Genomic DNA, 16,321 nt, shown 5'->3' on the forward strand with positions numbered 1-16,321 from the left:
TAGCAGTCTCCAGCTGAGGTAGTATTTTTCCTGCACATATGGACTGTGTGTGTGTCAGTTAACCCTACATATGGCATGCAATACATCAAATGCATCTATTTTATGCTTGACAATGGACTGATGTTTATACATTTTTTGCCAATGGAAGGACATTATCGACTTTCCATTGATAACAAGGAAAATTTAAATTCTATGTGTTCCTGGTAATAATTTACAGTCAGCACTCCATATCCACAGATTTTTTTATTCAAGCATCCACAGCTTGATTAGATAGATAGATAGATAGATAGATAGATAGACACAAATGTCAAAAAGCAAGCCTTGATTTTTGCCATTTTCTATCAGGGATACTATGTTAACATGCTGTTGTATTTAATGAGAGTTGAGCATCCATGGATTTTGGTATCCACAGGGGGCCTGGAACCAAAACCAAGGGGATACCAAGGACCTGCTGTACTTAGCATCCCAGTGCTGTATTATACAAAACATATCCACTGTTAACAGGGATCTGCTAATAGATAGTAGATAAAATCAATTCTGTGATGAGTGAACCTATATGGTAACATACCTCCTGTCCTGATTTAGCAGGAAAAGTTTTGATAAATCCTCTGCCATTCCACTTTTCCATCTGCTTTTAAAATGTCTCAGTTTCCCCCCGTTTTCCTGTGGAATTCTCTGCCATAAGTGATAATAATGGCTTACAAACTGGATGGTTTTAAAAAGAGGACTAGATAAACCCCCAAAGCTAGGACCACCAATGTCTACTAGCATACCATCCAACTGTCCCAATTTGGCAGGGAGTCCTCTGAACAAACATGGCCAAGAAAACCCCATGATTATGGTCACCATAAAATGGAAATGACATGAAGGCACATGACAACAAGAACAACAGTCCTAATTAATCTGCTGTTGTCCAACTGTTTGAGCAGATTTTAAAACCTCCCAGTTTCTCTCTCCTCCTTCCACTTTTCCCCTTTGTCCTCAGCATACTTCCATTGTTACAAACTGATTTTAGATTTCAAAGGAGTTTGCACTCAGCTAACTCAGCCGGGGGGAGAGGAGAAAAGGAGGCAGAATCTTGCCCTTCCTAATCAGCTCCGGCAAAAGCAAATGGCTGCAGCCTCTCTTAGCTGTATGTTCCCTTAAACACACATGGCATTCATCATTTTTTGTGGCCGGCCACGAAAGCCTTCCGACTTCACACATGGCATTATTTTCACCATAGGACATATTGAGCTCATGGTTCCATAAGTGGAGAGGAATCATAAGAGCAGGGACGTAGCCAGGATTTTAGGAAGGGGGGATCTAGACTAAGTGCCACCATTATAATGGGGCTTGGGCGCGGCAGCACAGCAGCACACACCATTCATTTTTTTAATGGGGGGGGTCTGGACCCCAAGAACCCCCTCCCCCTTGGCTACGTCCCTGATAAGAGGAATCATTTCACACAATCTTATTGTTAGCCCTAACTAGAGTAGAGCCATGCAATCAACCGGATTTACTTTCTTTGACTCACCATCCAATAATTGATTTAATAGGTCTACTCTTGTTGGAACTAACCAGTTAGATTCCAGACATACAGTTGTTCATTCTTGGATTGCATGTTTTAAATGTTTTCCTCAGTACGGTCGGAGTATCACTGTATTCACTGGGATTTCAGAAAGCCATTGAGCCTTCCTTGTCAAACAATCAGATAATAAGGAGGCACACACTGGCAGATATAAAGTCAATTGCACAATGTTAGCATTCAACCACCATATACCACCATGTAACTAGAGCTGCGTCTGCTCTACAGAAATAATGCAGTTTGACATCACTTTAACTGCCATGACTTAAATGCTATGGAATTCTGGAAACTGCAGTTTTGTGAGACATGTAGCTTTGATGCCACAACATACTACAAACCTCAGGATTCCACAACATGGAGCCATGGCAGGCAAAGCAGTGTCAAACTTCATTAATTGTGCAGTGCAGATACAGCCTATGTGAGTGTAGATTTATCCTACATAGCCATGATATAACTCATTGCATGCCATAAATAATTATTACAGTATTATGTTTCATAGCAGGGTATAGATGATTTAAAACAAATAACTGAAAATAACCCATGGGTGCTTATTTAACCATGTCTACAGGGGGTGGAAGTGGTATGAACAAATCCATTTCAGTCTTTCTCAATGACTGCATAGAGGCTGAGTCAGAACTGAAGAGGAAGATTTCATTGGGAAGTACTGGTAAAATCCTATACTCAGGATATTTCTGACGGGGAACTTAAAGTCTCTTCCCACTCCAAAAAGCAAAACAGGTAATTAAGTAATGTTTCCACTGTTCTGTTTCAGAGTATCCCTTGGCATCCAGATGGTTGGGGAAGAATCCCCAGGCATTTTCTGACAGATCTTGATAGCAGCTGTCATTTATGGCAGCTGGAACTGTCAAAAGAGACAGCACCTTCACAGCATCCTGGAGTATTCAGTCATCACACGAACTGAGTCCTGCCAGGGTCAGTTAAATGTAGCTCCACTATTTCAGTAATTGATAACATCAAGGATATAGTTCCCAAAATGAGCTGTCTTCTCTAAGATTAAAGGGATGTGTGTGTGTGTAACAAGCTATATCTAAAAATAGTGACTACATAATATGCCTTGAAAATGCACATAGATGATAAATGATTCTGATTGCTGTATCTTGAGGAATCAACGAATGTCGCAGCAGGTGTTCCAAAGATTTCACATGCATTGCGTTTTAGTCAAAATGAGAAGGGGGAAATGTTAATCCAGTTTCTTATTAGGCATACATTTAAGGCTTCTTCTTTTTCTTTTTTAAAACCATATTCTAATATGACAGTGAAAAATTTTCCAACACCAAGCGACCCTTTATTGGGATTAACCTGTCAGAGTCATTGGCAAAAGCATTCAGTATGTGCCACTTTTGTTTCATCCATAAATCTGTTCCATCCAATTTCTGAGATTAAAAAAAAAGAAAACATTGATGGAAATTTCTAAAACAGATTTATTCTTAAAATATGTGTTGCTCAATGTGAGGTCTCTGTTCTTTCTAGGAATGAAAAAGATTTGAACTGGAACATCTATGCTCAGGGCCAGCCACTGATTGGTTTGTTCCCCATCCCAAGAACTGTAAGGATGGTTGCACATGCAGTCAGAAGTGTGGGATCCCACATTTACTTGGAGCTGCTATATTTCAAGTTGACTGAACATCATTGTGTCTAGAGAGCTTTCATGCTTTCTCATGAGATGTGTGTGTGTGTCTGTGTATGTCAGCCTTCAAGTCCCTTGTTGACTTATGGTGGCCCCATGGATTTGATAGGGTTTTCTTAGGCCAGGAATACTCAGAGGTAATTTTGCCAGTTTCTTCCATTGAAATATAGCTTACAGCACCTGGACTTTATAGGTAGCCTCCTGTCCAAGTATTAACCAGAGCCAGTGGTGTCACTAGAGTTGGTGTCACCTGGTGTGGTAACTCATGGTGTCATCAACCATTGACTTCCTCCCATACCACACCATACAGAATGCTTAGTAATGTTTTTGTACTAATTTTACTCATAAATTGTAATTCCTATATATGATATTGTGACATGAACGATTAGCAAAATTAAAATTACAGTCAGATCTCAGTATCCATGGATGCGCCACCTGTGGATTTGAGTATCTGCGGACAGCAAGCCCACATTATCCCCAATGGTGATGCATGCATGTGGCCGTGCCACCATTAGGGGCAGCTCCCGTTGTCCCCAGTTGCGACACATTTATGTGGCCACACTGCCATTGGGAACAACAGAACTTGAGCATCTTTGGATTTTGGTATCTGCGGGGTGTGTGCGTCTGAAATGGCTCCCCTGTGGATAGCAAGGTCCGACTGTATACTTTTAAATTACACTATCATACACACAGCCTAAATGCATTTAAGTATGTATAGTTCTATGTGTGTAAAGTGAAAAAATGGGTAAGATATGATGCTTTTAAAGAAAATTTTACAATAATATATTTTTATTTTATTTTTTAAATTAAAAAAAAACACAGATCTCTCCTTTCTCCTTCCACTGGGCCTTGTCCCACTCATGCCATCTTTTCCACTGAGAGCTAGTATTTTAAAGGGATGCAGGTAAATGCCGCAGCCTGTTTCTGCCAAAAGGCAGATGTTCAGGGAGCAGTTGTGTCACCTCCCCCCTTTAGAGTGTCATCTGGTGCAGCCTACACCTCCTGCATCTGCCTATTGATGCCTCTGACCAGGGCTGACTCTACATAGCTTCCAAGATCAGATGAGACCTGGTGCCTTTAATGTATTCAGGAGTTTCTCTAATATTCCCTGGCCACCCAGCCAGGTGGCTCAGATTCACACAGGCAATGTAGGGGTTTCCTGGGAAGATCAAAACATCTCCCTTGCTCTAGATCAGTATTTGGTCTTTTCCACTCTTCCCAGACTCCTTCCTTTCATCTGTGAGTTATTGGTTCTCACTACTTTAATTAAGGACCTTCTTGCAGCAGTATTTTGGTGTCCCAACTTTTGATAGTTTTTCATAGGGAGAGATCCAGGTCTGAGGATGTTTGGCCTCCCTTTCTAGGGATCACATCAATGGATTTTGGGTGGGAAGGATTGTGGGAACAGGCCTGGCTGAGGGGGCTCTAGGTCTTCCCTCCCTGGTGGTGGAGAACCACAAAGTGGCTGGTGTCCATCTGTTTGCCATATCTGCCATTTTCCTCTACTTTGGACAGCAACCGGTCATCTGATGGTGAGATCTATTACCTCATGCTGTGTCAAGCCTTTGCAGGTACAACAAAAGATCAACAACCCTGTATGTATATTTATATTCTATCTAAATAATGTCCATCAGTTTCATCCATCAATACTCAAGTTTAGGCCTGCAAGCCTCCACACCATGGACTTGTGTGTGTGACCACTGTGGCCTTCCAATGCTGCTGAAGTCATACGGTCCAACTGTGCCATTTGGCAAGGGACAGTTTCAATTAATCCACTGTCACCCCTCTTTTTTAGCTGCTTTTAAAATGTCCCAGTTTTTCTGTTGTCCTCCTACTTTACTCCTTTGTCCTCAGCTTATTTGCTGCAAACTGAATTCAGACTGTGAAAGTAGTTTTCACTAAATTAATTTGACGGGAGGGGAGGGGAAAGGAGGAGCAGAAACTTGCCCTTCCCAGTAGGTACAGGCAAAAACAAACCTATGCAGCCTCTCCTAACATGTCTGTTTTCCTGCATTAATAACTTTTGCCACCTTCACCACACCTTGATGTTGCTTGTGAAAAGCTGGACGGTTTGTGAACTACAACTCCTATCCTCTGCAGGCAACATACAGTACTAAAAGTAAACTTTATGAGAGTTGTAATCAAGCAGCTTTTGAAGAGCCACTTATTCCTAAATGGCTTCAAAATAAACCAATGTCCCCCAAATTTTAAGAAATTGGGGACCACATTGGTCCCCAAGAGACCTTGGAGGGCCACATACCAGTGCATTTCTTTCCTTCTTTTTCTTTTGTCTTTAAAAAGACTTGCCATGGACCTAACATGCTTCAGGGCACAAACATTGAGAAGGTTGTGCTGAAATGTTGGGGGACATCTGGGGGCACAATATATTTTGGGGTTAGGTGAATAGTCTTAGGGGCCATGCTATGTTTCTATGATTTTATGTGGGCCATGGACCATACAGTTTCCATTTCTGATCTAGGCTCAATAAGAGCTCTGAAGAACTCGAATGCTTGTACTGCAGTTACAGTATTTTGATTTTTTTCGTTTTATTTTTGGCTTACTTAATAAAGGTAATGCTTTGTTTAAAAAAATGCAACCTCAACATGTCCTTCACCCATGAAAAGATTTGTCTTTGGTGGAAAAGATTTCCTTTAAAAGGTTTTCAATGCAACAGAAGAACCTCCTTTTAAGCTGCTGTTCCCTTCTCTATTTTTAAATTTAGCCCAGAGACAAATATATTTATTTTGGACACCGTTCTTATGCCATAGGCTCATTGACAGACTTGCCTGTGGAGAAGCTTTAAGGCAGTACTCACATTTACTGTTCAACACAATTCCTTAACTTGAGCCCTTTTCAAAAGATGGTAGTGGTGTGGCGGGGGGGGGGGAGAATAATGCAAAAACAGGGCAGACATTTCCTCTTTTAAACAACAAAAGACCAGAGCTTGCTGAAGTTACTTTTTGACTGCAGCTCTTACAGTCCTGCAGTCAACATAGTCATTGGTTATGCTGGATGGTAGATACCGGGAGTTTTTTCTATGCTCTTGAAAAGAAATGGCACTTGATATATCATCTCTTAGCTAGCATGGATTACTTTGCTTTTGAGATGTATCAATGGGTTGCTTTTCATGGTTGTCAAGCAGCAAATCAAACCAGAAGGTGTGCCTTAGGACTCTTCCTAAGATACTCGCTAGTCCTGTTCTCGCTGCAGTCATGCAATTGATAACATATGCCCTACCCAGCTGCCTTTGAGGGTGTTTTGCTTCCCTTCCACACTTTTCCTCATGCAATTTCAGATCTCTGCTCGGATTAATTTAAAAGTAAAAAAAGAAGGAAAGGAAATAAACAGCAAAAAATAAAACAAGTTAATCAGGGCACTTGGGAATAGTAAGGTAGAGAGGCAAGAACATCAAAAATCTACCAAACAGTTACACCTCTATTGGGCCAACCAAAATGCACAGCATACATGTTGCAAGCTTTCGAAGCTCCACTGGCTTCTTCATCAGACAAGGTGTTAAAAAAGGAAGATGTTAGTCATAGGCCTGCATTTTACTGTTTTTGTTCTTAGTTCAGGTGGTTTGGAGGGGTATCTCTTGCAAGCTGGTACCTCCTCCTTCTGGCCATGTGGCTACTGGCAGATTCTCAAGTCCAGGAAATTTAACACATCCAATGTGAAGTTGAAGGCTTTCATGGCCGGCATCCATAGTTTTTGTGGTTTTTTTGGGCTATGTGGCCATGTTTTAGAAGAGTTTCTTCCTGACGTTTCGACAGCATCTGTGGCTGGCATCTTCAGAGAATGCTGACCTGGAAGAGAGTGGGTATATATATACTGTGTGACCCTGGGTGAGGAGGAGTGATTCCCATGTTAATCTGTGTATTGTTCTGTTGTTGATGGCCTCCTCAGGGTCGGAGGATATGCAAAAGAGGATTAGAATCTGCTAACTGGTAATCATTGTTTGCTGGGAAAGCCTCTGATCCTGAGTGGTTTCTCATTTGCATTTGCTGAGTCCTGGTTTTGGGGTCCTTCAGGACTGGTAGCCAAACTTTATTTACTTTGTGTGTTTCTTCTTCCCTGTTGAAGTTGTCCAAATGTTTGTGGGTTTCAATGGCTTCCCTGTGCATTCTGACTTGATAGTTGTTAACACATCCATTTGCAACACAAAAAGACAATTCCCAGAATGTCTCAATCCTTTGTGAGGCCAGAGGCCCCTTTGTTAGGCACAGGACAATGAATTTCACAAGAAGTCTTCATGTATTTGCATCAGGAAAATGTTAGGTGGCATTGAGGTAAAATATGCCAGTGCAGTCCCAATGTTAGGGGAATTTTTTTTTTTACCTTTGTTGGAGGCAAAAACCTCAAATAGGAAGGTCCCAGTCCACTGGTTCTCCCTTTAGGATTCTCCTGTTGTGACTAGAATGTGATATCTTAAAATCCAGAAAACATTCAGGGGTAGCCGTGTTGGACATATAGCAATAATCTACCAAACATTGGGACAGAGAAGAGGAGAGGACAGTGACAGCACATGTCTCGCGATCGCGCAACTGTCCTGGGAGTGAAATTTTGTACTTGGGGACTTGCTTGAGTGCCAAGTCATTCATGGGTTCCCCAGTAAATGAAAAGTGATGAGTCAGGGACAGGATGGCTATAGGTCAGAGGTGGCATTCTGTGGTATTGCCAAAGCCAGTGAAATTGCAGTTTAAAAGCTATGTGCAGTAATGTCCTTGGAGGTAATGGAATACAGAAATAATAATAATATAATAATAAAATTTATTTGTATCCTGCCCCTCTGAGAACAATCGGGGCAGCTAACAAAGTTAAAAATACAGCACATATAAAATCCCTGGTGCCCTCCCCTCCTTAAAAAGTATTAAATCCAATGCAGAATTAAAACAACAACAACATACAAGTTAAAAACTGACCAGAAGGTCAACAACATCACATCAGCAAACAATCAATGGGAGAGGCAGTATCTTATTCCCAGACATTTTTCTGAGGCCGGGTTCTCTATTCTGGGAAGGCCTGCTGGAAGAGATCTGTCTTAACAGCCTTTTTAAAGCTGTCTAAGGATGTAAGTAGACGGTTGGACCACCAGTTCCAACCCTGCTCAATGCAGGAGAAACAGCTTAGGGAACCAGTTATGTTTAGCCTTGAGAAGAGAAGAATGTGAGGTTACAGGAAAGGAGAGTCCACCTCAACATTAGGAAGAACATCCAGACAGTAAGAGATGTTCAGTAGTAGAATATGCTGCCTAGGACTGTGGTGGAGTCTCCTTTTTTGGAGGTTTTTAAACAGAGTCTGGATGGTCATTTGTCAGAGGTGCTTTGATTCCTGAGTACCACGGGGTTGGATTGGATGCCCCCTGAGGTCTCTTCCAACTCTCTGATTCTATGATTCTAGAGGATGTGATACCCATCTTTAAATATCTAATGACATATTAAAAAATGTCCTCACCCAGGACAGAATCAGCCTGGATCTAAATGAAAGTTACTTTTTCTGTTGCTAATGGAGCTGACATTTTATTCCCTGGATTTTATGAGAGCCCACAGGGGCAAAGACTCTGCCTGCACTGATATCCCACCAAACCATATTTACTGACAATAAAAACAACATCTTGACAAAAGATAGTCCTATGACTCTAACATTGTTGTGGTTTGGTGTTTTTTTTTTTTTTTTTTGGAAAAAAAATTCTTCTGTTTTTGACATCTTTGCCTGATGAAAAAAACAGTGGATATTTAAAAGTCTGCATGATGTATTGTGTGCATTTTTGGTTGGCCAAATAAAAGTATCACTGTTTTGTGGATTTTGAATGTTATTGTATTTGGAAAATGAAGTGAGCATGTATACTGTTGTTTAGAGGAAATGAACCAATGGATTTAAATCACAAGAAAAGAGATTCCACCTAAACATTAGGAAGACCCTCTTTATTATAAATGGAACAGACTGTCCCAGAGGATGGTGGACTCTCCTTTTTTGGAGGGCTTTAAACAGAAGTTGGATGGGCATCTTTGAGGAGTGCTTTAATGATAATAATAATAAATAATAATAATAATTTGTATTCTGCTTTTTCACAACAGAATCAAAGCAGATTCCAACATTATAAATAAAACATCAAACAATTAAAAAATACAGTTAAAAAACCCCCAAACCCCAACCCTCCCCCCAATGATAGAAACAGTGATCAACTCATAAAAAGAGATTAAACATCAGAAAATGTATAACTGTCCAATAGGAATACACTGAAATTTCAGGCAGATTAGCACAAGAAATGAGTCTTCCTTTAGAGGAGGGGGGAACAGGGGCGATGGTATCAATCAATTTTGAAATTGGTATCAATAGAGGTATCAATAGAGGGGGGAGGCAAGTCTAATGGATCTAATGGATCTTAACCTAGTCTGGAAAGGCTAGTAGCGTATTCTTGCATGGCAGGGATTGGATTAGATAGGCTTTGCAGTTCCTTCAACTCCATGAGTTTTAAAAAGTCAAGCCTTTCCCTGCATTGCTTCTTTGAGATCACAAAGACCTGTCCCTGTGACATCACAGCATCTCGCTCTCTTGTCTCAGATTTTAGCCTTACAATTTCAGGGAAAGAAGTACTGCTGATCTAGCAGCCCAAAATATAAGTGGAAGCCTCAATCCAATGTGAATTTATTCCGCTACATTTGGAGAGACTTCTCACTCAGCAAATCTCTCTTCTAAATGTCACATCATAATGAAACTTATTTTCCCCTCATTGTTACCAGCCATCTGATCTCCTTCTCTCCTCCTCAATTGTGTTGGGCTCTGCTGCTACTGACAATTCCCCATTCAGCCCCAGCAGGCGAGCAATCAGTGAGAATTCTTGAGAACGTTTATACTAACCCAAATAATGATGGCAGCTTTCAGGAAGCCAAAAGAAAAAAATTGACAAAAGGCAAAGACAATATGATTATCAGGTCTCTTCTAAACCACAAAATTATAGTTGAGAGCAAGAAGGAACATACATATTTTCACAGCTTGAGAGAGAATATGCCACAGAAACAAACACTCATTTGTACACAGACATGAAAGCCTGGAAGAATGAAAAATTGTCTAAACTGACACAGGATTCAAGAACCAACTCAAATACTTTCTGTATACTCAGCATTCTAATCCAACTCATCCTAAAGGCAAGGAGTGGGAAACAACTTGGACTGAAAAATGAAATGCACAGATACAGGATGGGGGACACCTGGCTGAATGAAACTACATGTGAAAGGGATCTAGGAGTCCAAATAGAACATAAGTTGAATATGAGTCAACAGTGTGATGTGGCAGCTAACAAGGCCAATGCGATTTTAGGCTAATTTTAGGCGATTTTAGGTGTCCAGTTCTGGGCACCACAATTTAAAAGGGATGTGGAGAAAGTGGAGCTTGTCCAAAGGAGGCAACAAAAATGGTGAAGGGTCTGGAACCCATGCCCTACGAGGAACAACTTAGGGAGCTGGGTATGTTTAGGCTGGAGAAAAGAAGGTTAAGAAGTGATATGATAGCCCTGTTTAAATACTTGGATGTCATATTGAGGAGGGAGCAAGCTTGTTTTCTGCTGCTCCAGAGACTAGGACCTGGAGCAATGGATGCAAGCTCCAGGAAAAGAGATTCTACCTCAACAGCAGGAGGAACTTCCTGACAGTAAGGGCTGTCCGACAGTGGAACACACTCCCTTGGAGTATGGTGGAGTCTCCTTCCTTAGAGGTCTTCAAACAGAGGCTGGACGGCCATCTGTCGGGGATGCTTTGATTGTGATTTCCTGCATGGCAGGGGGTTGGACTGGATGGCCCTTGTGGTCTGTTCCAACTCTACAATTCTATGATTCTATGATTCTAACTAATGATTATAAAAGGCCTGCCTGCTTGAAACTAGTGATGCCATTTTGAGCATGGTCCAGTCACACAGCTTGAGAAATATGCCCTGGAGTTATTAGAACCATTGGAAAAATTACTGACCACAGAAGGGAGGTATCATCCATTCTGAAGTGATGGGCACATAGGATAGTATTACATGGATGGGTTAATCATCATCTATTTAGATTGTAGTAATTAATTATTTATACTATGGCATAATAAATATGAGGTCAAGACAACAGTTGAGAATGGAGTCAATAATCTTTTGAAATCATTCTTTATGAAACTGTTGTGTGTAATCTTTAAGACACCATGGCTTGATTCCTATTGGTTGGTCTCAACTAGAGTATTCAACAATCAACTATTCTTGAATCAACAATTCTTTTGTTGTGGCATCACAATTGTCTGAGAGAGAAGGCCAAATATCTCACAAAACTACAAATTCCAAAATTCCACATCACTGATCCCTGGTAGTTAAAGCAGTGTCAACTGCATTAATTCTGCAGTGAATATGAAGCCTTCATAATAATACAGGAGAAAGCCTTGGTGGCTGTTACCAGACTTTTTAATGGGTGGCTAGATAGGCCACCTATCTGCTCTTGTTCCGCTGGCATTCCTTCCTTTAAGCCCTTTCTTACTTCAGTCCTCTTCTCCAGCTGTCCTTCCAACTATCATTCTTATCTTCTTGTGTTTTTGTTACCATCCCTTGACTACTCTGAAGCACTGTTTCAGCCACTTTGACTTTGGAATACCCTCATTGTTAATTCTTCTGCTCCTATTCCTCAACCTGCCTGATAAATCCTGTACATTAGCCAGTATAAAAGTACCATGATCTGGAATAGCTTAACCAAGAGTTCAAAGATGAACTCTCTCTGGCTGTATACTTTGCAAGAATCCTCTATGTATGTCCAAGGTTCAGATTTCTGACTTATGGTGATCCTAATGTGACCCTATCATGAGGTTTACTTGGAAAGTTTCTTCAGAGGGGTTTTGCCATTGCCATCCTATGGGGCTGCAAGGGTGTGATCTGCCCAAGATCACTAGTGGGGTTTCATGGCTGAGCCAGAATTCCAACCCTTGTCTCCAGAGTCAGAATCCTATACTCAAACCACTACACCATGTTAAATATACTAGAGAGAGTATATGTTGAAAATCAGCATCTGTTTGTCCCTTGTCCTTTATCGTCTTGCCCCAGCCAAAGAAACCTCTTTTTTTGCTACATTGTTTGAAAAGGGAATTTCTCACCCCAATCTTCCTCAATGTGCAAAGACTGCAAAGTTGTTCAACTGCCCCCTTGTGTCTCATTGATAGTTTCACATGGCTTTGTCAGATCTGACAAACTTAGTAAATCCACAACATATACACACACACATACTAGAACTGAGTTGCAGGATTGCTTCAGGGTGACTGAGAGGGAGAAAGAGGTTAAAACCTTACCACGACTCCTCAACAATCCTGTTCCAATACAATTAGCAGTGCCAGACTAGGAGATTTTTCCCTGAACCTAACTGATCAGTGAGGCCATGAGGGAAAGTGTGTGTGTGTGTGTGTGTGTGGTTCCCCCAGACTCCACAGAGAGTAGTCAAAGTCTTCATGGAGATTTCAGGCATTAGTCATCTACTTCTGGCCTAGCTGCCCCATCAAGCCCATGGTAACACTCCATCAGTGTTTCTTTTCTTTTTCTTTTTGGAAAAGTCTTTTAAAAAACGGAGTCCACCAATTACAAAAAGTGTTTTTCCATGTCCATCACTTGTCAGCATTTTGCCTTTGCTTCTGCTGAGCAAGAATGCTGATGAACACTCCATCCCATCAGCTCGACCAATTGGCACCAGAGGCTTCAGCAGCACTGGCATAAAGACAGACAGCTGAATGACAAAATTTAAGGACCGCAGAGAGATGCAGTTTCATCCCAAACACTAGACATGTATGCTGACAGAATACCAAGGAACAGTCACCTGCAAAGACAGCAGTCAGTTCAGGCCTTTGAAGAAGTAATACTGACAAGGCTGACAGATGAATATGAAGGAGGAATACCAAATCAAAATTATAAGCTCAAATTATTTCTTTCCTTGTCTTGTATTCTGTAAATCTGTAGTCTTGTTTGTCATTTAGAAGCTGCAGAAAGGGTTAGTTTTTACCACTTGAGGTAGCTCAAGGGGGCAGGTCTGTTCTCTGCTGCCCCAGAGGTTAGAACCATATCTAATAGTTTTAAGAGAGTAGATTTCAACTGAACATTAGAAGGAACTTCTTGATAGTAAGAGTGATCTGGCAATGGAGTCTCCTTCTCTTGAGATTTTCAACAAGAGTCTGGGCAGTGAGCTGCTGGGGTGCTTTAGCTAGAGATGCTTTAGCTAGAGATCCTACACTTTAGGATCCTACACACTCTAGGATCCTACACTCTCAGGGGTCATCCAATGCAACAAGGGCTTGGACTGGATGACCCATGAGACCCCCTTTACCTTTGTGATTCTATAATTCTATACATATGCCTTTTCATGTCTCTTGTGGTTATTCCATAGACAGATTTGTTATCTTATGAATGCAATGCTGAAGCCAAGATAAGCCAAGAAGCAATGCAAAAGTGCAACTCACCCACCTACTCCTACCAATCATTGTTAGCTAAATAAATGAGAAAAGCAAATGCAAAGTTTCCAGTAACTTCCTTTGTCAATGGCTTTCCCTAATGCAAGTTAGAAATGCAGCCTGTTGAAATAGGATGTAAACTAGCTCACTTAGAAGATTTGTCCCTATGAGAGCTTAATTTAATGTGTGTTTTATGTCCTCTTAGAAACAATTGCTGAGCTAGAACCACAGTAAAAATTTGGGTAAAATCCTGCTGACAACTTAAGCCAGTGAAAGGGCAAGTCAGTTCTTGATGCAAGTCATTCTCTCCCCACCTTGGGTATAGTAGTGGCAGGGTGACAGCAGTGAAAACCACCCCATCATGAAATAACACTGCCCTACTAGGTCTCAAGCAGTGTGAAAGTTGACACTTTTATTTCCTGATAGAATAGTTTTGCTGCAGTCACCCCATCTGTTATCTCAGTGCTTGTGGATGTAAGGGATCAGTAATACCATTGGCCTCCAACTCTGCTGCTTCTTATTCTTCCACTAGTGAATTTTGGAGCAACTTGTGAACAACTGGCATTGAATATAAAACCATAAAGAGCAAGGTTCCAATAAGACCACTGGCCTCCAACTCTGCTGGCTATTCCATTCCCATCATTGCATTTCGGAGCAATGTCTATGTTCTTTCCTAGCTAATTGCATCAAAAGAAAATCAAATGTGTAATGTAGATTTTCTATTTCTCCTTCTCTCTGGACCAGGAGGTGTTTAAGCCTCTTATGGGAAGACAGTTTGTCACAAGTGGGGGGAGATATGTAGGCTCTGTTTCCAATGTGCTATGTGCTGTGCAGTGGCAGAGGCTGATGACTCCTATGCCAGTGGGTCAATGGGACACTCCAGGTTTTAATAGAGGATGGGAAGGAGCTCTCCAATGTGCCAATCATGCTTCTGAAATAGCTTCAGTACCTTGGACATCACTTTTAAAGCAAGCCAGAACCTGAGGTGGATTCGCTGCCCCACTGATGTGGGAGCCACCAGCTGCCACTGCTATACAGGCAGAGAAAGCAGAAAAACAACAACGTATACCCTCTTCCTTTGTGGCAAGATCAGGTTCAAAGGCAGTTTATACAACACAATGCTGGAATCCCAAGTTTGATGCTTATGACCTTTTCAATGTGACAGCTGTTTGAAAAGTTGAGCCCATGCTGACTTGCAGTTCCTTTTGAGCACTTTAGTAGAAAAGAAAGGCAGGCTGGAGACATTCAAGCCAGCCAAACAAAGAAAACCCAGGTACATCTTTGGCACTAAATGCCCTTCTCTTGTACTTCACCAAGTAGAAACAAAGATGTCACCAGATAACACATAACTCTTCCCATGTTGCTACAATAAAGCATGGAATTATGAAATTCCTAGCATTCTTTCCCACATCACCAGAATTAAGGAAGCTTGGGGGCAGGGGGAGGAGGAGAGATCCCAAATCTCTTATATTTTGCACAAACATAAACAGAAAGGTTATTTTCTGTTTGGTCCTTTCCAGGACAGCTTTCCCGAGTTGTCCATCACAGGCATCTTGTCCAGGCAGGAATTAATAAAGTGGCACTAGAATGACAGGATCCAGGCCAGAGGGAGCCATTCCTTCAAGGATCTCCCTTCTTTATCAAGGGGTGGTGGTTGCCCTGGGAGAAACAGGTGTGCTGGCAAATTTAAGAACCAGGTGAGTGCTGGATCAAGTTGTCTCCTCCTGTGGGTCTCTGACACTCTTGTTTCATAATTTCGTCTCTTCCATATCTTGGAGAAATTACTTCTTCAGACTAGAACTCTAAGAATAATTCCAAGCCATCTAGAGGATGGAGCTGTACTCTAAAAATAACTTCCCCACACTATTACTGACCTTTAAGTGGATAGCAGCCCTATTTGTCAGTTCCCTTCTCTCGCTGTTTCATCCAAAATTGCATCCTCCTGCTGACTTGCTTCCTTGTCTCCTGACTTGTTTCTTTCAGAATCTCATGGGCACATTCTCCTTAGGAAGGGCCTATTACCTGTCCAAGTTCTTGCCAGAAGTCAGTTCTCTCTCTTTTAAAATATTGTTTGCTGCAGTAGAACTATAGCTTAAACGCAGTGCTGCCAATTTTCAAAATTAGTTGGTCTATTGAGCTTTTTGGTCTGTACTGTCTTCTTGATAGATGTGCATTATATTTTATGGATGAGACAATAAATCAATATCCATCTAGTTCATGGAATCTTTATCATCGTCTAGCCACAGGCCATTACGACTTTCTTGTGAACAACTGGCATTGAATGTAAATCCGTAAACAGCAAGAGCCCAATAAGGCCCACTGATGTCCACCATAAATATTTGACAAGAAAAATTATGCACGGTGCTTCAATTTGTTGAAAACAAAAATATATAAAATATTAAATGCAAGAGAGGTTGCATTAATTCTTCTCACTGAGAAGTTAGGCTGCTCATCATTCCACTGAAATTAAGGAAGGTGACAAATACCAGACACATCAATTTGTTCTGAAGCATGAGCAAAGCACTTTGGACACCATGCTTTAATGTATCTGCTCTTCCTTAATTCACAATAAAATCAACTTTCGCTGTTAGTTTTTCACCCCTGAATTTCCATTCCATAGCCATAATAGTCAGAAATAAAAATAGTATTATTACTACATTGTGC

Source organism: Sceloporus undulatus, chromosome 3 (genome assembly GCF_019175285.1).
Source record: "Sceloporus undulatus isolate JIND9_A2432 ecotype Alabama chromosome 3, SceUnd_v1.1, whole genome shotgun sequence".
In the NCBI taxonomy this organism is placed as follows: domain Eukaryota; kingdom Metazoa; phylum Chordata; class Lepidosauria; order Squamata; family Phrynosomatidae; genus Sceloporus; species Sceloporus undulatus.